The 22,536-nt window shown below is 39.7% G+C and overlaps 1 protein-coding gene across 1 annotated transcript in view; it reads right to left on the bottom strand.

Annotated features, from left to right (window-relative positions):
• flrt1a (fibronectin leucine rich transmembrane protein 1a) overlaps positions 1 to 22,536 on the bottom strand; it is a 68,234-nt gene that overhangs the window by 11,238 nt on the left and 34,460 nt on the right. Inside the window, exon 2 of the mRNA XM_066660308.1 lies at positions 9,392 to 10,167. The gene's annotated coding sequence lies outside the window, so the exon portion shown is untranslated. The remainder of the gene's footprint in view (positions 1 to 9,391; positions 10,168 to 22,536) is intronic.

The raw sequence follows: 22,536 nt of genomic DNA, 5'->3' as shown, positions 1-22,536 counted from the left end.
ACCCCTCTAGCCAATACTTGGTATTCAGCCTTGGGAAATGAGGCTCATGGAAAGAAATTCCAGAGCATTCCATTATATTCAATTTATATATCTTTAAATACATTGTTCACAATTTTAATCCAATACATGCTTTATTAAATTCAGAGATTTCAACACCATTTGCTGGCTCTCCAGTCTGTTTACACAATGGAAAAACAGCCCTGGCTCAGTAAATGGGGAAAAAAGCAAAGTGTCTCTGTCTGATGGCTCATGCATTCTCTCTGTGTCACTGGCTTAGCCACAAGCAAGAAACTGCATCTGGAGGTGTTTGGAAAGTGGAGAGACCTTTGAATGTTGAAATGCATAAAAAGGTTTGAGTATTTTGCTCTATTCCTGCTTCACAAGCAGGTAGTATTTTTGAAATCACAGACAGAAAGTGCTACAAAACTAAACATTCATTCATTCATTCATTATCTGTAACCGCTTATCACAGGTCACTGTTGGTCCAGAGCCTACCTGGAATCATTGGGCACAAGGTGGAAATACACCCTGGAGGGGGCACCAGTCCTTCACAGGGCAACACACACACACATTCACTCATAAACTCACACCTACGGACACTTTTGAGTCACCAATCCACCTACCAACGTGTGTTTTTGGACTATGAGAGGAAACCGGAGCCCCCAGAGGAACAAAACTAAACAGCATGAGTTTACAAATTCATTTCTGTGGTAATTCAAACGGTGAATAAAAACTTACAGACAAGTTAAACTTCAACCAACAAGCTAGAGTTGGCTTCTTACTCAAACACAACGCTCCTCCTTAAAAGACGCAGAGCTTCCGAATGAACACAAAGAAAATGGGAGAGTTAACACTGGTTTTCCAGAATCCTCTATGCTGCCTTTAAAAAGAGGTCAGAAAAGCTATGCATGTGCCGTTTTATGACCTTCTTGCAGTACATTCTGCACACACACACACACACACATACATACACAGGCCCAGAAATTTCATATTGTCACTTCCCCAGTACAGAGATGCACAATTTCCCTGACAGGACATATACATCAAAACGAAATATGGAAAGAAAGAGACAGTAAAACGTAGGGCCATATTTGTCCTGTATATCAGCACTTTTCCAGCTCCAATCCACTGACTGATCAAGATCTAAAAAAATCTCCACACTTTACCGACTGATCCAGATCTGAGATTCTGTATGTCTTTCTCCCTCTACCTCTCCCTGTCTTTCTCTCACTCTCCATGGCCCACTTGCTTTCTCTTTTCTTTTCTTCCTCCCTCCCTCTCTCCAGCAGTGTGGCATTTAGTAAGCAAATCCCTATTGGCCCATAAAGGAGCCTGTTCCACAATCAAAACCTGTTGCCACAGAATTCATTTGGCTCAGTGTCTTTTCCCTATTTTTGCCACCGAAGCACAGATTACATATAAACCCTCAAAGCACTGACGACCCAATGGCTGACCCCCACCCACAGCAAAATTGCAAGCACACAGCCTGCAGGGCTCACAGCCATATGAGGGCAGGAGAGAGAGAGAGAGAGAGAGAGAGAGAGAGAGAGAAAGAAAATATTCAAATGTATAAATGAATAAAAAATGGGGCATTCACTTTCAAAGGGTTCATTCTGTTTATTTTTTCAGGCATAAAAATGCACAGCTGTGTTATCACTAGGAAAACTAAAAGCATCCCATCTAATACGAATGATGCAATATTATGGGAAATGTGTCCTTCTTTTTTATCATTCCCTCTTATATAAATATTATATGCATTATCACACACACACACACACACACACACATACACACACACACACACACACACACACACACACACACACACACACACACACACACATATCTACAGATCACACAAAATATAAAAAATTATTTATACGTGCACTGTACGTTTTATCAGCTCCAGGACCCTTCAGGAGCACTTTGTAGTTCAACATTTACAGACTGTTGTCCATCTGATGCTTTGCATATTTTGTTAGCTCCTCTTCACTTTGCTCTTCAATGGTCAGGCCTCTGACTAGACCACCGCACAGCAGGTATTATTTTAGTGGTGGATTATCATCAGGGCTGACAAGCTGGTGGTGTGATTGTGTGTGTTGCGCTTGTATGAGTGGATCAGACACAGCAGTACTGCTGGAGTTTATATACACTTCAGTGTCACTGCTGGACTTAGAACAGTCCACCAACCAAAAATATCTATCCAACAGTACGCTGTGTCCACTGAAGAAGGACTAGAAGATGATCACCACCAACTGTGCAGTAACAGATGAGCTACTGATGCTGACTTTACATCAGCAAGGAGGCTCAACAAGCTAGGTGTGTCTAGTATCTATTTTAAATAGGTGTGTCTAGTTTAAATACACAAGCGCAACACACACAAACACACAAGCACTGTGTCAGTGACACAGGATTGAATATTATCTTAGCTTTTTACAATTTAGGAACTACCTCATTAAAAAACTGAAGCATGATAGAAACGATGCCTAAGATAAACAAAGTGCTGTGAGTTTGTATATATTACAAGCTATGTTCATAAAAAAGCAGTTTGTTCAGTGTACTCAGGCATTTCCTGTTTACTAGCATTTAGTTGGTCTCCCTGTATGCTTGGTGGTGACTGAGCTTTAGTTTAATTTAGAGCTATGGATGGTTCACAGGGAGCAGGTAGTGTCGCAGTCACATAGTTCCAGGGACCTGGAGGTTGTGGGTTCGAGTCCCACTCCAGGTCTGTGAGGAGTGTGGTGTGTTCTCCCCGTGTCCGCGTGGGTTTCATCTGGGTGCTCCGGTTTCCTCCCATGGTTCAAAAACACACGTTGGTAGGTGGATTGGCTGTGACTATGTGTGTGTTGCTCTGTGAAGGACTGGCGCCCCCTCCACGGTGTATTCCTGCCTTGTGCCCAATGATTCCAGGTAGGCTCTGGACCCACTGTGACCCTGATCTGGATAGGTTACAGATAATGAATAAATGAATAATAATGTTCTCTATCCCAAATGGGATGAAGCTTCATTACTGCAGAGAATGCAGTTCCACTTCCCCAAAGCCCACTCCTGGGGTTGGGGTTTATACCCATCTAGTTGATGCCTGTCTGCTCCAGATGCGTTTGTAAGGAGTTTATAAAAGCTGAGTGTGTGTGCTTTTGAACACCCGTGTTAGCAATGAGAGCAACTTAAAAGAGCTAATGGTGTATCTATACCATGCCATGTATGTTAAAAATCCACACTCAGCCAAGTTCTATCGCACATGCAATTACGCTAAAGTCTCACTGCTGCATGGTTTCCATTTGCAGTGTGTAACCGCAGTGTCCTCAAACACTGCATCAGCTTCAGATAGGACTGTGATTAATCTGTCACTGTCACTTAGAGGAGCGACGCCGACAGTCATGCAGCAGCCATGCAAATCTCACATTCGGGCAAATTACACACATCTTGCTCATTCTTTCCATCCCACTCTGACTTTGTCTTTTCTCCGTCCTTCGCTCAACCCGCATTCATCTCTTAATCATGTCCCTTCAGTCCCTTTTTTTCAAACAACTCTGGCTTCAAAGCTCAAGAGTGGTCCACAGGCTTAAAGTGCCATCGACAATTCTTTGACTCTCTAAATTTTGATGATAAGAAAAGCTATTTGTAGTGTTTTTTCTTAAAGCTGTGTAATTTAGTCATGCCCTTGTTCTCTTGCACTGTAATGAACCCTCTATTCCCTCCTTCTTTCTTTCCTAAAAAGTCAGTGTATGATTCATCAGAACAACACTGTTGTGACGGAATTCCCAAAAGGGTTACATTTATGTTTCCACAACTCAGTTCAGAATTTTCTTCTCCCCCAGTGTAGAAATGGAAAGGCAGAGAATATACTTTAAAGGTGCAGAAGTCTTCTGAGCAACCAAAAGTAATGCTGTTCTGTTTTATGAGTAGTATAGCCAAAGTAAATGACAAAAGAAGTGATATATCTATTCTTATCAAAACACGTTTTTAAACATTTGGATTGTAATTTTCCATTGAAAGGAGAGTATAGTCCAGGACTAGGATTAATCCCCGTCTAGGAAACCACCCTTTACAATTTAAGAAGTACAGTACTTTGCTTGTACAGCTTCTGAAGGACCACTGTCAGACATATCATGTTTCTGTACACTACTTCACCTCTGTATTATTACTACATCTATAGTCCCAGCCACAGACGCTCTGCCCACAAGTTGATGGAGAGTCTGATACTTTCAGTGCACTATCCTCACCTCACTGTCAGGATTCTTCCAGTTGCATTCTGCTTGGCTATCTGTACATCCATGTATATGCACTTCTGTTTATTATTTTGTACTGGCTCTTGTATTGGTCCGAAATGAATCGCCTCCTTCTACAGGTCCTATCAATATAGCACATGTGATTTGTCCTTTTGCGTTTCAGTCAAATTTCTTTTCCTGCAATAGTAGGTGGTTCTTGCCCAGGTTAATTGGCGAAAGGCACCAGACTCTCCCTAGAGATTCATGTATTCATCTGCTGTAACCACCTAAACAGCAGTGACATTGAGGGCTTTAAAAATCTAGCAGCTCTTCTTTGCCTGATCAACTCATACCAGTGCAACACACATGACAAAATCATCAGTATCACTGCAGCACTAATCATGATCTACCCCCCAAATTATACCTTCTCTCTGGTGGTCCTGTGGAACTCCTCACCACTGAAAGATAGGGTGAAATGGGGATAAAAATAAGTATTCAGAGAATCATGTTGACAACTGTCTGTAATTGTAGAACTATAAAGTGCTCTTGTCTGGTCAGTGGAGCTGATAAATGGTCATTGAATGTAGATACAAGGAAGGTTTCCTAATCCAGTGATTGTTCAGTGTGTGTATATGTATGTATGTGTGTGTGTGTGAGTGTGTGTGTGTATGTGTGTGTGTGTGTGTATTGTTGCTGTCCCTTTTTATATTGTGTTTTGTGTTCTCCCTGTGTCTGTGTGGGTTTCTTCCGGGTGTTCCGATTTCTTCCCACGGTCCAAAAACACATGTTGGTAGGTGGATTGGCTACTCAAAAGTGTCCATAGGTTTGAGTGTGAGTGTGTGTCACACTGCAAAGGACAGGCACCCACTCTAGGGTATGTTTCCACCTTGCGCACAATGATTCCTGAGACCCACCCTGACCCTGAACTGGATAAGCAGTTACAGACAATCAATGAATGGATCAATATAGTAATGCTCGAAATGTACTTAGAAAAAAATTACAAAATTACAAAAATACAATTGACTTCCATTGAAAGTTTTTATAATGGTTCTAGGAAGTGACATTTTCAGAGGGTATATAAAGAAAACATCTGCTTATTTCAAGCATTAGTACTGTTCAATCGTTATGAAAAATCTTTGAGTAACATGAGTATGCTGGTGAAACTTGAGCATCATGCTGTGCTTAACTGGATTCCAAGAAATTAGTCTTTTACACTACAATCCAGACATAGCCCCAATTGATCTTCACCTGTTCCCAGTTTTGAAGAAAAATCTATGCTAAACAATCCTACACCAATATTTTGTAGACATCCTTATTACTAACTTAACCTATATTAACTTTCCCTAATTACTAACTTAACCTATATTAAATCCATGTTCACAATTTTAATCCAATACAATCTTTTTCCTCACCATTTGCTAGCTGTCCAGTCTGTAAAAGGGAAAGAAATGCATGGCTTGGTCCAAAATGGTTTTCTCTTTGTGTTATTGACTGAGCCAGGAAAAGGTAACTGGAGGGAGGCATTTAGATGGTGGAAAAACCTTAGAATTGTGAAAATTATGAAAATGTTTCAGGATGTTGCTCTATTCCTGCTCCATAAGTGGGTTATACTGACATATTTTTACTGTTTCACTTGTATTACATAAGGTGGAACTGACCCAGGCTGCTAATTTATACTACTCTTATTACCCAAACATACCATACCACCTTAAAAGATATGGAGGTTCTGTATGAAAACAAACATGGAATCGTCTGTGTTGCCTTAAAGGTGCACCTACTGGAACTTAGTGGCAACAGTGCTACCTGTTGCACCCCTGGGCCAAAATAATCCACACAGAAATGTTCCAACATCTAGTCAAAAGGTTTCCTAGGAGTGTAGAAACTCTTACTGCAGTGAAACGGGACAAACTCCCTATCAAAATAAACCTGCCAAATATGAACACACCCTGAGTCAAGTAGACGTGTCTTGTGTATTTAGTGTGGCAGCTACGTTTCCGTGTGTTCTAGTATGCTAAGACAGTGTGTTATTTTGGTGTGCTTATGCTGGAGGCAGTAGTGATATAGAATGTGCTTTAATTTCCTGGTGTATTCTCTCGTGTTTCAGTGTGCTAGCTTTCATGGCAGTAGTGTTCTGTTGGGCTTTAGTGGGCTTTAGTCTCATGTGTTTTAGTGGCTTTAGTTTTAGTAGCATAGTGTGCTAGGGCTTTTTAATGAGGCTGTGTTTTCATGCTTGCAAGATGCGTAGTGCTCTGCTCAAATTTTCAAAAAATTTGATTGTGTTAATTTTCTGTTTTGTTTATACTAGTGTTTTTTTCTGAGACTGAGTTTACTGAGCTGGCTGTTGCTAAAATGGATGCACTGATGCAAGCTTCAGTTTTGTGTTGACACCCCTTTAGTATTCAGTCTCACATTGATTGTTCAGCAAGGTAGCTCTTTTTTTCACTTCTGTCAAATGATGGGTAGAATGTGCAGATGCAGACATGGTAGGGCTTGAAAAAGGAGAGATTCAGGGTGTTGTCTTTCAAGCTGCATGGCGCTCTTTGGCTAGGTGGATACTTAGCATGTCTGAATGTTTCATTTGTATTCAATCCGTCATTTTCACTTAGATAAAAAAGATGGCAGTGTGTTTAAATCCAAATTGAACAACCTCTATCTCTTTTTCTCCCTCCGTCTCCCTCTCCCTCTTCTCTCTCCTCCGTTATACTCCATATCTGAACGTGCTCTGAATAAGAAACAAGGCGGCTGATTGAGTCGCAATTTCTCTCTGCCGCTCTCATGCAAGCCCTTCTGTTTCATCATGCCCCCTTTTTCCCAGCCTCTTTCTCTCTTTCCTTCTCTCTCTCTCTCTCTCTCTCTCTCTCTCTCTCTCTCTCTCTCTCTCTCTCTCTCTCTCTCTCTCTCTCTCACACACACACACACACACATACACGCACTCACACATTGCCTCTCTCCAGCATTTCATAATCTAGCTCTTCCTCCTGTCCATAAACCCCCTTTCATCTCCTCCTCCTCCCAATTCGTCTGCCTTTGATTCTCTCATTTCATCTGTCTTTCTTTGCAGCCTCTCCCTCTTTTTTCTCTGCAAACCATTCTGTTTGCCACTCTCTCCTATTCCCTCTTCTTCTTTCTCCCACTCTACACTCACTCTCTCTCTCTTTCTCTCTCTCTCTCCTCTTAGACAACTCTCCTTTAATCCCTTCTTTCTGTCTTTTTTTAATTTCTCTTCCGGCTGATGAAAAACCTTCACCCGCACAAAAAACAATCCACTGACGTCCCTGTTCCCACTGGCCAAACAAACAGCAGTAATCGGATTGCGAGACTCCAGGTCTCGTTCAACATCGCCTTGGAACATGTGTGCCTCTGTCCTATTCTTCTTTGCTGCTATTCAATCATTTCATGTCGTAGCATGCAGCTATAGAGCACTGCCCCCTTGGACACAAGAGTTCATGTCCCTCCTCCAGCTCAATCCTTATCGCAGGGCCTGAATCACAAGTGAATTCTTAAACATCTCACACTCAAGCTTGTGCTAATATATGAATGTTTATTGTAGTCCTGTATGCAAACTTACAAGAAGTAAATCTTACAAGAAGTAATTCGGTATCACACAGTGAGACGAAAGAGTACCTTACAGGTACATTATTGTGACTAAAATTACAAACAGTGTCCTGGAGATGAAATTGGGTGTATGAAATCTACATTACTTAAAAATCTACAATTATTATACAAAATTATGTTCTCTAACTAATGGTACTGACAGTGACAGCAAAACGTATCACCACAGGAACAGTTCTTCTGAGAGTGCACTTGTAAACACTTTAGGTTCCACATATCTTCACTGCTAGAAATAAACCTCATTAAAATCCTGAAAATGATATAAAATAAATGGGTTGTGGGTCATTTTCAGAGGACTACAATGATCTATTTTCCTAAATAATGCAGTTCATAAAAGTCCTCCATCTAAATGCTGATCATTTCATCAAGCGATCATGAATGCAATTCCCAGTGATGTCACAGTCATCAGTAGTAATGTAGGAACATTAATAAATTCGCTCATTCATTTCCTGTTGTCGCTATATCCTGATCAGTGTCACAGAGGTTTTAGAGCCTACCTAGAATTACTGTGTACAAGACAGGAGCACACCCTGGACAGGGTGAAAGTCCTTTGCAGGGAATCACACACACAACCATTTACTCACTCACCCGCTCACACCAGAGGCCAAACTTGCACAGCCTATCCACCTACCAACCTGTGTTTTGGAACTAGAACAACTTCTCAAAACCCACGAAGACAAGGGGGTAACACACCAAAGTCACATGGGTTTACAGCAGGCAGGGAATGAACACAGAACATTTAGTAAAACATGTACTGTCCAACTTAATAATAATAGCATTTTCACATTCATTTCTGCCAGAGCGGATACACAGACATTTTTAAAATGTAGAAAACCAACTGGATCAGCATTATAGAGATATATAGCATTTGGTTCTGTATGGATGTAGATGTAATAAAAATGATAAAATGCAGATATTTTAACCCAGCACCTCCTAAATTTATTCTGCTCTACTGGAGTAAATATATTATCAAAAAGAAAATGACAATGTTTATCAAATCTAAATATCTGTCCTTTGCTGATATGTTTTTAAAAAAAATATGCATCCTATAATATTATGCTATTTAACCATCACTGATATTTTAATTGAGCCCAACCTTGAGTCTTTTGTTTGTGAAATCCCTCTAAACCCCTTAAATTCTCTACTGTGTGTGGAACAATTTGACGCTATTCAACAACTACAGCTGTCATTTAGCGTCTGGGTCGATCATTGTAATTACTTGATAAGATGCATCAGGGATATTGGCTGAAACAAAGGCTGGGAGTTGAAAAGACTCATCCCTATTTTCTCTTGCCAATTACCGTCTGGTCAGTAGACTCCCCAAACTATCTTCCACTTAATGACACTCCGGCGTCCTTATCACTCACACATTCTAATTTAACATGTACCAGCTAATTACCACGGCAGTTAATCCACAGTGAGTTGACTTCAAATACCATATGAATTGCACACCGAAGGGGGAAGAAAACACTGGTTCTTGGTTTTTAATGGAACATTAGATCCATCAAAGATTCCAGGTAAGCTGGAGAGACAGACTCACAGAAACAGATGAAATAGAGGGTATTTACCTTTGACACAAGAAGAGTGTAAGGCTGCTTTCGAGGACAATCCTGGCGCAGGCCAGAGGCTTCACCAAATGAAAAGAACACTATCTGGGTTGTAGCATGTTTTTCTCCACATCTGAGGTTCAGCATTCATTGGTTCTTCCAGGGTTTCAAGATGTTTTCGAGGTGTTTGGATGCTTTTATGCCAAAAGAACGCCAGCACGAAGTTCAGGAGAGTGGGATATCGCCAGGAAGTGCCTTTCTGAGCAAAGATGACGTGGGATTATAAAGGTCTGACTCATTTTATTGATATAATCCAACCACAAGCTGCTTGCATGAAAAAACAATATGATTTGAGAGTCATCTTTATTTCTTCCTATGGTAAGGAGTAGGCATCAGCAAAATGCCAGTTCCCATGTGACGTCCACCAACGCTGTTGACTACAAGTCTAGATTGCACTGCACTCTCCACAATCTCACCTTTGATCTGACGGCGGGTACTTAATCATTCACGGCCTTAACATTAAAAACCCACGTATGGATCACTGCTGTTATTTGTAATCATGCCACCATGTACTTTCTCCAAGCTTTTCCCTCTCACCATCTGTAATGTCTTCCTTCCATCCCTGGTGTGTTGTAGCTTTTCCTTACGATGCCATTTGTTCCAGCTTTGAGGGAGAAAAAAAAAAGAGGATTGCTCTTGGACGTCCCTCGTAATTCAATTGAAGTCCCTTGTGTTTGCCTGCGATGGTCGGAGGGAAGAGACCATTGATCTTTGTAAAGTCCAGAAGAGCCTTGTTTCTGTGGAGAAAATAAATGGAAGTATTTATCAGAGATAACACCATATTAGCTAATGTAAAATCAAGGGGTTCTTAACAGGGATTTCTGCATTTTTACTAAAGAAAAGGGTCAAAAGGCACTGTGCCTTTTAGAATCTGAATGGGCCTATGATTAGGCTCATACAGAAATAGCTTGAGTGGGCTGTCTTGGGTGGACCCTTACAAACAGTCACAAAATGTTCCAGTATTTCACACGGAATGTTCTGGAATTAAATACTTAACTCATATGCAACTTTTAATATTTTCTAAATTTAAGGTATCTCCATTTTTTTATTATTTGACTATATTCACAAACATGAAAGAATGACCTTGTTGAACCAGAATTTTTACAAGTTTTTGAATGCTTTGTAAAATAAGATCATTCAAGGAAATAATCTCTGTAATTTGCCAGAGCAGAAGACAAGTAGTTCTGAAGAGCCTGTTGTTGTTGGTGTTGTTGTTTAATGAACCTGCAGCTGGACTGTCAATCACAATACTTTCAGTAATCATGCTAACTTCAGATCCAAGCTGTTACAAAAGCACAAAATTAGTCCATTACATTATACCACTATATTGTTGCTGTCAGAAAGTGTTGTAATTTTTGATACTTTTCTTCTTTTGACATAATTTGAAAACACCAGCTGCCCTTTATTACGTCATAACATTTTATAACAAATGGACCAAATGATCCAAAATTACACTGCTTCACATTGAATACTGTTATGTTTTATTCCACTGAAAGTTAAGAAGTTTCTTGCTTCTTCTGTACAGTTGTTTTTCATAGAGATATGAGGCTGGCCCTGCAACAAAGAAACAGTCAGGAGGTGTTTTTGACATTCTTCAGTTTAAGTCTTTAGAGCCTTTGGGAATTTTTGGAAGCTTTGAACTTCAAAAACATGTTTTGTGTTATACGTCCACTATGTATGTGCCTTATTCAAGGACGCAATGATAGAACACCAGGGAAGCAGACTATAAATGTCAAATATTCTTTTTCAAATTCATCCTCTTTCATCAGCTTATAAATGAGATCAGGGCAGATGATTATCTTCATTTTGTTAAGTTCTAAGACTATTAAATTGACATTTTGTAGATCCAATTTTACAACGGTTTTAAAGGTCTTTTGTATATGTCTGGCACACACACTATGAACAGATGTGGATGGGAAACTTCTGAATATAGATGAGACACTTCACAGGTCTCCTAGGCTTTTATTAATAATGAATATTATCTGTTAAAGCTATATTGTTTTAATTCCAGAGAAACCCGTAAGAGAAAGACATTTGTTCATAAACTTGTAATGGGTAACTCAGCCCTAATGATGATCAAACAGGTATTGGTTAATTTCATATAAATCCATAGTAACACTCAATTATTCACATATATGTGCTGACACAATCAAACCTTTTAATATGTTGGGTGAATTGATATCTATATCACATTCATTGTAGCTAGCAGGGATGAGATTACTCTAGAAATATGACTGTTGAGCTATGCTAGTTAAACATGCTGTCCACACAAAGTAGTATGATATAGTTTAAGATAATGTCAGCTTATAGAAATCACACAAAATGGTCTTGCCATCTTAATCCCTGCTATATTTATTACAGTCTCTAATTTATTACATTATATTATAATCCCAACTTTTATTGTTTATGTTCTTTTTGGCCAAACTGGCTAAATAGATAAGTTTCTTCCTAGCTGTCTCCCAACTAAGGAGAGCTCAGACTCAAACTGCTCACTACTGCCCCCTAAATGTGGTATATCAGCAGTGAGAATCATGATGTATTTCCTTAAATAAGTTGTCTTCTTTCAATTAATGTTTTCTTTCCTTTACGTATTAATTTGTTCCAGCCCATCTGACTTCATTGCTGTATTGTAAACATATTGTAAAAGCTAACAAAGGTGGAAAATAACTGTGCCCATTATAAATATTGACCATGAGCTCATATTATCATACACCTCATCACCACTAACCAAATGGACTGTTAGTCTTACTGGTAAATGGTCAATTAAGAGAGAGTGTGTGTGTATGTGTAAGGCGATGAGGTAAATGGTCAGTGTGTGAAGGAGATTTGGGACAGATAAATTATTGCCTGTGCTGACAGCACCACAGCATCCAAATAGCAGGTCGAGCTGTCCTCTCAGTCACACACAAGAACACACACTGAATCCTGTCAAAGGTTAATGAGCCCAAGGCTAAGGACACTGCCACCAATATTTCATTTCCGTTGTGCACTACTGCATAGCTTGTGTAGCTTAGTGGCTAAAGCAGTATTTTGGCAAAGCACCTTAAGTGTGGTGCCAGATTCAATCAGTCAGTGTTAATAAAACCAAACAAGATCAATAATGTCAATATTCATCAGCAACACAGTTCAAGGCAACATGGAAAATTGAAGACTGAAAGACCTGTCAATGGAAACTGAGGAAATTATTCTATAAGAAGGTAATTGATAACGAAATGAATAAAGAGGGACATAATATGCCTTCACAATACTTGAGCTATGTTTGTGTATACCCCTTATAATTAATGAATTCAACTAATTTAACATGAACCTATTCTGGGTTTAAATGATGAGTTGCACAGACTGAATAAACTCTAGGAATGCATTAAAAAAAGAACTGGATGCTCTGGAGCAGCTGCACATTAGCCCACGTTTGTCAAGCCCGATGCCAAGTGTGGGCCAGAGTGGTATAAAACCCTAAAGCTTTCCAGCCCAATGATGAGAGGTTATGAGTTAATGGAGCAACATTAGTTAGGAGCTGGGCGTAATATTTGTAATTCAAAACTAATCCTGAAAGTAGAAGCTGTTACTGCTTCAATGGAAGACAAATTCCTTATGATCCTTTGATTTGATTTCATTTGAGCACAAATGTTGTGTGAGGGGTGACCTGTATTTTTCTACTGTGATTTTCAAAGGTTGTGGTATGCTTAGTAGATCTGTGATATGATAATATTGCTATCACAGACTTACAGTACCTATTAATAGAAGGCCTTTGTCTTGTAACAATCCTGGACATAGTACCTTCCAAATATTTTAAAATTTTCCAGACCATTGTTTAGCAATTATGTGCATCCATGAGTTGCATGCCATCTTAAATCAATTGTGGGATGCCTGCCACCAAGCACTTATATCTGATTGTATTAATAGAAAATGTACAAACCTGCAGCCTAAGCCAAGATTAGATTCTAAAGTGCAATCCTTCTCGTACAAATCTACAGTCTGCAGTGGAAAAACATGAGGGTTTAGACCATGGGAGAAACGGATTTAGGTTATCAGGGAAAGAGAAGGGGGGTTAGAGAGAGAGAGAGAGAGAGAGAGAGAGAGAGAGAGGGGAGAAGGAGATCTGCCAGGCCCTCTTATTTTAGTCTGGAGAACACTTCAGAACATATCTATTTCCCGCACTACTCAAGTATTCATACTCTCCAACACATCCCCATCTGACTGTACAGAAAACGGCATTAATAGATGTATATAGGTGTGGGTAGTGCCACGATACATTATAATTACTGTGATAAATTTCATCAGTATAGTATTTTCCAAGCCCTGGGTTCTCTAGAGAGATACAGCAAGTAGTCATTCACTCTAATATTTTGTGGGACCATTTTATTACTGTTCAGAGTTGCATTAATTTTTGGCTGACATCTTGTATGGATGGTGGGAGAGTAGAACCACTCCCTAGAGTTTTCTTTTGCACATCCTAAAGACTTTCAATGGGGTTAAGGTCAGGATTCTTTGATGGCCAAAACTTGTGAAAATAGTTCCCAGAACTACTCTTTCAACATTTGGGTCTAATATATCTTGTCATTCTGGATTATGCCCATGCCATCAGGAAAGGCAAAATTGACTGATTGAATAACCAAGTCATTCAGTACATTCAGGTACTCAGCTGTCTTCTCTTTATTGCCACATAATGTTGCTGAGCCTAGATCAGACCAACTGAAGCAAACCCAGATAACAAAACTGCCTCCATAGTCCTATACAATGGGCACTATGCAGCATGAGTGCATCACTACATTTGCTTCCTATCTTATTCTGATGCACCCATAACTCTGGAGTAGGGAAAATCTGGATTCATCAGATCACTTTTTTCCATGACATCACAGTGCAATTGTTATGCTTCCTAGCAAACTGAAGAATTTTGTCTGATTAGCCTCACAAACATAGCCATATTGTGACCTGTTTTGTCAGTCCTGTGAGTTAAGAACTTGTCACATTGTGCATGTGCAAATGCTTGTACTTTAAAATATTACCAACTGCTGTGAAATTTACTGTGAGTTTTTGTTTGATACCAGCCTATAATCTGAAGTACAGTATCATCTGAAATACATCTGAAACACAGTAACATTTTCCATGAACACAGGATATGTCTGTCAAGATTGTGGATTGTGAACTCGCTGCATCAGGTAGGGTTACTAGAATTTACGCTGTAAATAAACCACTAACCATATGTTCCAAAATCCTTCAACAGTTTTAACACAGCTTTTACATTGTTTTGAGGTAAATAATGGTTAATGTGCCAAATATGCTACGTAAAAGACCACCCCCCACCCACCACTGGCGGCAGCAAGAAGCTCTAGTGTTCTGGGAAGGCTTTAGCCTACATGAGGAAACATTGCTGTGGGAATTTGATGACATTCAGCAAAAAGATTTAAAGGCTACCTTCACATTACCAGGCTGAAGTGTCTCAAATCAGATTTTTTTTTTGCCCTAATGTGACTTAAATCTGATCTTTTCATGACTGTGTGGACATGTCAAATCCGATTTTGTCAAATCAGATTTGAGACCCATGAGACCCTGAATGTGAAAGCCTAGAATGGATTTCATGCATCCTTCTTCCTGTACACATGTGCCTAGAGCTTTCACTTCAGTCAGTACTTACAGTGTGGCAAAACAACAATGGAGGAGAGGCTTGGGAAGCATCCCAAATAGCGCCAAACTCCCTGCACAGGGCACTTCACAGATAACAAAATAAAAACTGCTACACGCAGACAGGGCAGTGCTTTGACTAAAAAATGTGAAGCTTATAGCTTGAGTCACAATAGTGCACCAAAGACAAATTCTAACTAGTGTTTGTGTAGTTAGTATAGTCACATACACATATAGCGTCAAAGTTGAAAATCCACGATGCATACTTAGAACCAGTTGATTTCTGAGTATAGTGATGGTGGACAGTATTGTCCCACAATCCAATAAGAAATGGAAAGGGATCAGCTTCTCACATGTTGTCTCTGTACCAAATAGTGTCCTACTCCCTACATAGTGCACGTCACAAATTACAGCACTAGTATTACTATACGCAGACAGTGCACTAAATGTTAGACAGAGAATCGTGAAGCTTAGTAGCCATAGAGTATTCAAGTACTGATACCATACCAGATGTAAATTCGGCAGGTGAGTTAGACTTAGCTGTCAGCTATCAGTAGGAAACAGTATCATTTTGTCCTGGAGTGTTTCATAGTAGCAGTAATGAAAGCCCTATGATGGAAAACCCATTGTATAAGGTTGTATATGGCACCAAACATGCTTTAACTACTGTTGCAAATCAAAGAACCCCTTTACAGAGCAATATCCAGCGCTTTGTGCTTAAAGAGTAGCTGAAATCAATAAGATGAACTACTTCAGAAGGCAAAGGGTCATACCATAAAATAAGTTATAAAAAACAAATCAATGAGGTAATGTCAGAATTGGCTACCTTCTGTCACCTGCATGTTACTATGCAGTTTATTCAGTTACACAGGCTTTTGTGATTTATAGGCTCAGTGTAACTGTTCTAAATTTATCTTGTTTATCATATATGCAGTTATTCAGTGTAGTATAACCACTGACAAAATGACCTTTAGAATAAAACAAGGGGGTAACTGAGCTGATGTCTATGGCCCCCTTAAAGTAGCCAACTATGTTAATGAAAGTGACACTTCCTGACACTGACATGAGATGAAGGGATAAACTGCCTTATAGTCTTGAAATGAACCAGTTTATCATCACGGTCCAAAGAAAAACATGCATCTCCAAAGTAGTAACTTTATAAGAGAAGTATATACTTAGCTTTCAATGGAATTTGATGTAAAATATTTTATTCTAAGCAGTTTTTGAGCATTTCTACTGGTCCATTCATCATGAAATTTTCACACATTCACAAAAAGGTTATTTTGTGTTGTTTCATAAAACGACACAGATGGCCCTGGCATATACTGTACTTATCTCACTTATTTATAATATAGCTCATCCATGGTAACCATTTTCCAAAAGTCACTACTTGCCCATTAGATGGTTAGATGGTTATATAGGGTCATTTTGGAGGCCAGTGATTAGAGTGGTATGCCTTTAGTGTATACTATACTTCTAAACTTTCCCAAGTTTCTAAACACACCTCAGTGAATTTGGTCTAATCAAGTTAAACCCATCATGGGAACAGATGTTCAGTTGTACACGCGCAGCTTGTATAATCGCCACAGAAAACATAAAATGTTATGAAACTCTCAGGAAAAGTTTCTCTTGAATAAAATGTCAACACGCTCAATGCCATGTATGGGCAAAGCCCCCGAACCATGGGAGCATTGCAATGGTGTCCCTAACCTGAAAATAATCAAACATTCATTACCAGTACCTGATCTTTCTCTCTTTCTCTCTCTCTCTCTCTCTCTCTATCTCTCTCTCTCTCTCTCTCTCTATATATATATATATATATATATATATATATATTTTTTTTTTTTTTTTTTTTTTTTTTAAAGATCCTATTTACACCACTGTCCAAGGTACACTGAGAAAAGCATATTGAGACCTAATTTATAACAATAACAATCCAAAATCATACTGCTCACTGTAGGTCCAGTAAATGGAGTTGGAGTCATGTGGATGTGGAAGCGATAAGCAGGGTTTACAGATTAGCATTTCAATTCATACTGAATGTCTTTTGAAGAGGGAAAAACAGCACTGCTCTTTAAAACCATACGCTTCCAGCCAGAAACTCTGATATGAATACACTCCAGTTCAAGGACCACTGTGTGTGTGTTTGTGTGTGTACACATGTTTATGTGTAAAAGAGAGTGTATGCTTAGCATATAGCCTACCCTAGAAATATCTCTGTGTGTTTATAGACCTTATTTGCTTAATTTTTTGCTTTTTATTTTGTGTGTATGTGTGTTTCTAACCGCTTAATCATTCAACACACACCAGCACCTCATTCCTTCTTCTCAATTCATCATTTGAGAGTGTAAGTGAGTGAAAAGTGTGTCTGTGTGTGTGTGTGAGCAAAGAGAAAGAGAGCAAGAGAGAGAAAGATAGCGAAACAGTAAGAAGCTGATGTAATAAGCATTTTACGTTAGTGTTAGGTGCAAATCGGACACATTCTCTCTGTGTGTTATGTATGAAACTAAACCATGAACCTAAAGGTGCAGTTTATGAGCCAAGTGCTTGGATAAAGTGCTATATCCACCTCATGCCTATTCATTTTGCCCACATGCAGGAATGAATCGTGTCAAAGTGACACTGCTGTACTTAAAGCAATGATACTCGCTTGAACAAGTGTCAAGGTTAAACCAATGTTTGATGTCATGTTTTGAGCACTCCAGATGGCATTCTTTGGTGGAATAAAAAGTATTTTTTACCCCAATTGCTTTTTAATGTCACCAATTAATGTCTTCACCAATTACCCCTTTTGGTCAGGACTCCCCTAATCACACAAACCACCAACTAGGACATTTTCAGTCCTACTTCTACTGTTTCTTTTTACTGCAGATAACAGCTCAACATGCTTGGAGGGACTGATAATATATATTACAGCCAATACATTACAACGACCTACTTATTTATACACACATTTGCCATTTTATCAGCTCTCCATGACGTACAGGTACTGACACCCATGTATTGCACTGCATACCCTTTAAGCCCCCTTTCACCCTGTCAGAAACTCCACAGGACCACCACAGAGGAGGTATGATCTGGTTGGTGGATCATTCTCAGCTCTGCAGTGATACTGACGTATGTGGTGGTGGTGTGTTAGTGTGTGTTGTGCTGATATGAGTATATGAGCCACAGCAGTGCTGCTGGAGATTTTAAACACTGCCCACTCACACTCCACTCTATTAGATAAACCTCTCTTGTTGATCTATCTTGTACATGTAAAATCCCAGACAGTAGCTCATCTGTTGCTGCTCAGTGGTCACAGGATGCTGCTAAAAGACTGCTGCCCACAGGAAGCTGTTGGCGAAATATAGGCTCTGCTTTGAAGAATATCATGAGAGTGGGCTAATAAAGTATGCAGAACAACACATGAACAACATAGTCTACTATTAGAGCTTTAAAGTGTACATGTGTGTGTATGTATAGATATGTATATATAGCTTCTTTCTCTCATATATCTTGTGTGTGTGTGTGTGTGTGTGTGTGTGTGTGTGTGTGTGTGTGGGTGGGTGGGTGTTGGGGGGGGTGGGTCATGAACTCATTGGAGAATAAGTTGAAGGCAGGAATTACTGTCAGGCAGAGGAACGCTTATATTAATTGGATGCTGGGTTCATTCACTGACAAGAGACAAATATCCTGATATCAGTGTGCACGTGTGTGTGTGTGTGTGTGTGTGTGTGTGTGTGTGTTAATAACGGAAAAAGCAAAAGTGCACTGTGACACTATGATGAATGTTCTTCTTGAAAGTAAACGTAACATTAATGCCTCGTGTGTGTGTGTGTGTGTGTTTGTATACAGGGAATATATCATGTTGTTGAGACCAAAAGCGTTTCTTCACAAACTCACACACATGCTGTGGGGACGTTTCTTCCTTGTGGGGGCAAAAAGCTACAAGTTATCATTAACCCTTTGCAATGCATGGACATCAATGTAATGTCCCCACAATTCACAAAAAACAAATGTGTGTGAGTGTGTGCGCATGTGTGTGTGAATGTGTGTAACTGCTGCTCTGAGACTAAAAGTCACGCTGAGCAGTAAATGTGAAGAAGTGTCAGTTTTATGGCTTTGTGTTTATTAGCTTACTCTATTATTAAAATAATCTCTCTCTCTCTCTCTCTCTCTCTCTCTCTCTCTTACTGTTTCTACCTCTCCCACTCTATTTGTCTCTCTCTCCTTTAGTGTCTGTCTTTCGCTCTGTCTCCCAATCCTCTCTATGCCTTTCACCATCTCCCTCTCTTTTTTCCTCTCTATCTCTTTCTCTCTTTTACCTCAGTCTCTCCCTCTCTACATCAGTCATTCTCCCCACGTCTTGTTTTACTCTCTAAATGCACAGTTAAGCAATAAGAAAATGGTTAAGGCAATGAGAAATGGTTAAGTGTTATTGTACAGTGAAGCGACTTATTTGGAAAATGAGAAGGAATGGGCAGTTGGCTTATGGAGCAATGAATGTTGACCACTGCAGTTTTCACATCACAAGAACTGCAGCTTTTACTATACAGTCGGACCCCACATATGAAATCCACATCTGCTCCCTTACATAAACATCTGCAGTATTTGCATTAGGGCTGTAAATCGAGTAAAGAAGATTAACTGTTTAATAGCACAATTTGTTGTAATCATTAATCCAACTCCCACCCAACTATTGGGATTTGGGATATATATATATATATATATTTTTAGTGAGGCATGGTGGTGCAGCAGGTAGTGTCACAGTCACACAGCTCCAGGGACCTGGAGCTTGTGGGTTTGATTCCCGCTCCGGGTGACTGTCTGTGAGGAGTTGGTGTGTTCTCTCCGTGTCTGCGTGGATTTCCTCTTGGTGCTCCGGTTTCCTCCCACAGTTGAAAAACACACGTTGGTAGGTGGATTGGTGACTCAAAAGTGTCCGTAGGTGTGAGTGAATGTGTGTGTCATCCTGTGAAGGACTGGAGCCACCTCCGCCTTGTGCCCAATGATTCTGGCTCTGGACCCGCCGCGACCCTGAACTGGATAAGCTACTGCAGATAATGAATGAATATATATTTTAGCATAAATGAAATGTCATCTACCTTATGGACTCAACACTAGCGATGCTGTGTTTACATCACTAAATTAAACCACTAATATATCACAAGACCGGGGGGAATTATGGGAAGAATTTAAGGCTGATTATGGTAAACAAAAAAAATAAATAAATGCAATAATGATAAATGTACTATTTACAGTATATTCATTGCCTACATGTTAACACTGGCAGCACTATGTTGCATATAAACAAATAGTAAGTAATCTGACAATTTAATATATGACATCCTCCTGTGTACTTATATTCTCAAGATGAATTAATATTAACTATATATGTATCTCCCTCTCCCTTTCTGTCTGCCTCTTTATCTCTCTCCCTCTTTCTCTATATCGCTTTCTTTTTCTCTCACTCTGTTTATCACCCTCCCCTTCCCTCACCTCCTTTTAATTCTGGACATTTTAAAGTGATCTGTTTTAAGCTTCTATTAAAAGAGGCACATTTGGATGCATCTATTGGAGTAACTACTTCCATTGATAGAACCCTGTACTGAAATTGTAAAGAGTTTTGTGGACTTGGCAGGTCCAGATCTGGACGATGTGGGCGGGTGGCTGCACGTCTGCAGGTCAGGCACATGGACTGTGGCACAGCTGGAACTCAGCTCTGATTGAAGAAAAACATACTCTTCTCAAGTCAGGCTTTAATGTGCAAAACAGTGATGGTAATGGCTGGTTTCTAAAGCTGAGTGTCATGCTTGACCTTGGAGACTGTGAGGGCCAGCTCTCACACACTGGACAATGGAGTGGTCATTTTTAAGAGAGACTGCTGGGAAAAGGTTTTATAAGATGCTTGTGCTTTTAATAAATCTGAGTGTAATGCATGTATAGACATGTCCTGACAAGCTAATCTTGCCTTAGGTGAGGGTGGGGACTTACAGTGGAGGACTGTTCACTGTATAATGGCTGTGAATGCCTGTCTGTTCTGTCACAAGAGAGAAATAGCTTTTCATTGTTTTATGGAATGTCACAGATTTATGTCTTTCTTGAAACATTTAGATTTCATTTTTACTGTTGTAAATGTTTTCACTAAATCAGTTTTTATTTCCGGTTTTAAATAAACACAAAAACAAAAGGCACGGTGTCAGCTGTAGATTTGTATTCTCTAACTGTCGAAGATGGGAGTGTGGGTCAGCAGGAGGGATTTTATAGATGGACTCAGGATACAGAGCCTGTGATTAGTTTTAAGAGACTTGTAAAGACACACATTTTAATTGATTTTAAATTTAACCATGCCATGAAGGAGTCGGACCTTTTTAAAAGCACTTGATGCTAGGGAAATGCTCTGTGATTCTTGGATGTTGATGATAATTATATATTTTTGGACATTTTTAGTTGACCCCCCCCCCCCCCTCCAAACACACACACACACACACACACACACACACACACACACCCTACACTCTTTTCTTGATTTAGGACAATTTGTGGTTTTGACTGTGAAGTATGTGGGGAAAAAAGGTAAAGAAAAGGTAAATATTTATTTTTATATAAAAAATGTAAAAATTCAAAGGTCTCTTTCTCTTTCTCATTTCTCTCTCACTTTCTCTCTCACTCTCTCTCTCTCTCTCTCTCTCTCTCTCTCTCTCTCTCTCTATGAGTCTATCTGAGCAGAGATAAATCCTATAATTACTGTGTGAAAAGACAGAGTGAAGCAATACACAACAAAACAACAACCCAATCCACATGTGTGTGTGTGTGTGTTTGTGAGTGTGTGAGAGAGAGACTTTTTCAGGTTACTGCACTCCTGCAGTCTCCCTCTACTAATTAAAATCAAATGACAGTGACACAAACAAACACACACACAAAAACCTGACACACTCATACAGAAAGCTGTGACCAGCCTACCAACACAAACCAGCCTAATAGCCATTCAGACAGAGGAAGAGAGAGAGAGAGTGAGAGAGAGAGAGAGAGAGAGAGAGAGAGAGAGAGAGAGAGAATATACACAATGAGAGACAGCAAGATAAACAGTAAATACTGAGCCTTTAAAAATTGCTCAAACATTTTCTCTGCTCCTTTTCACCGTAGACAATGAGAGAAAGTGTGTTTGGGAGAGAGAGAACTGGAGACAGAAAAGGAAAGCAGAGAGAGAGAGAGATAAAGATGGAGAGAGTTCTCTCTTTCTCTCTCTCTCTCTCTCTCTTCGAATGAATGCTCCTAATAAGAAAGCTTTTAGCTCACATAATTAAGAGTCACCCATATGCAGAGAGGGATGCTCAATTTACCCCTGCTCACCCACTCTTTCTCAACCTCTCTCACTCCATCTCTCTCTCTCTCCCCTTCTCTCCCTCGCTCTCTCTCTCTCTAATCTGATTCCGAATCATCCACTGTGACCCCCTCGCTGAATAAATCTATCTCTCCTTCACTCCATCCTTTGCTCTTTC

The sequence above is a fragment of the Hoplias malabaricus genome, chromosome 2 (assembly GCF_029633855.1).
Source record: "Hoplias malabaricus isolate fHopMal1 chromosome 2, fHopMal1.hap1, whole genome shotgun sequence".
Classification (NCBI taxonomy): Eukaryota; Metazoa; Chordata; class Actinopteri; order Characiformes; family Erythrinidae; genus Hoplias; species Hoplias malabaricus.
This window is presented reverse-complemented; position numbering and strand designations above follow the sequence as displayed.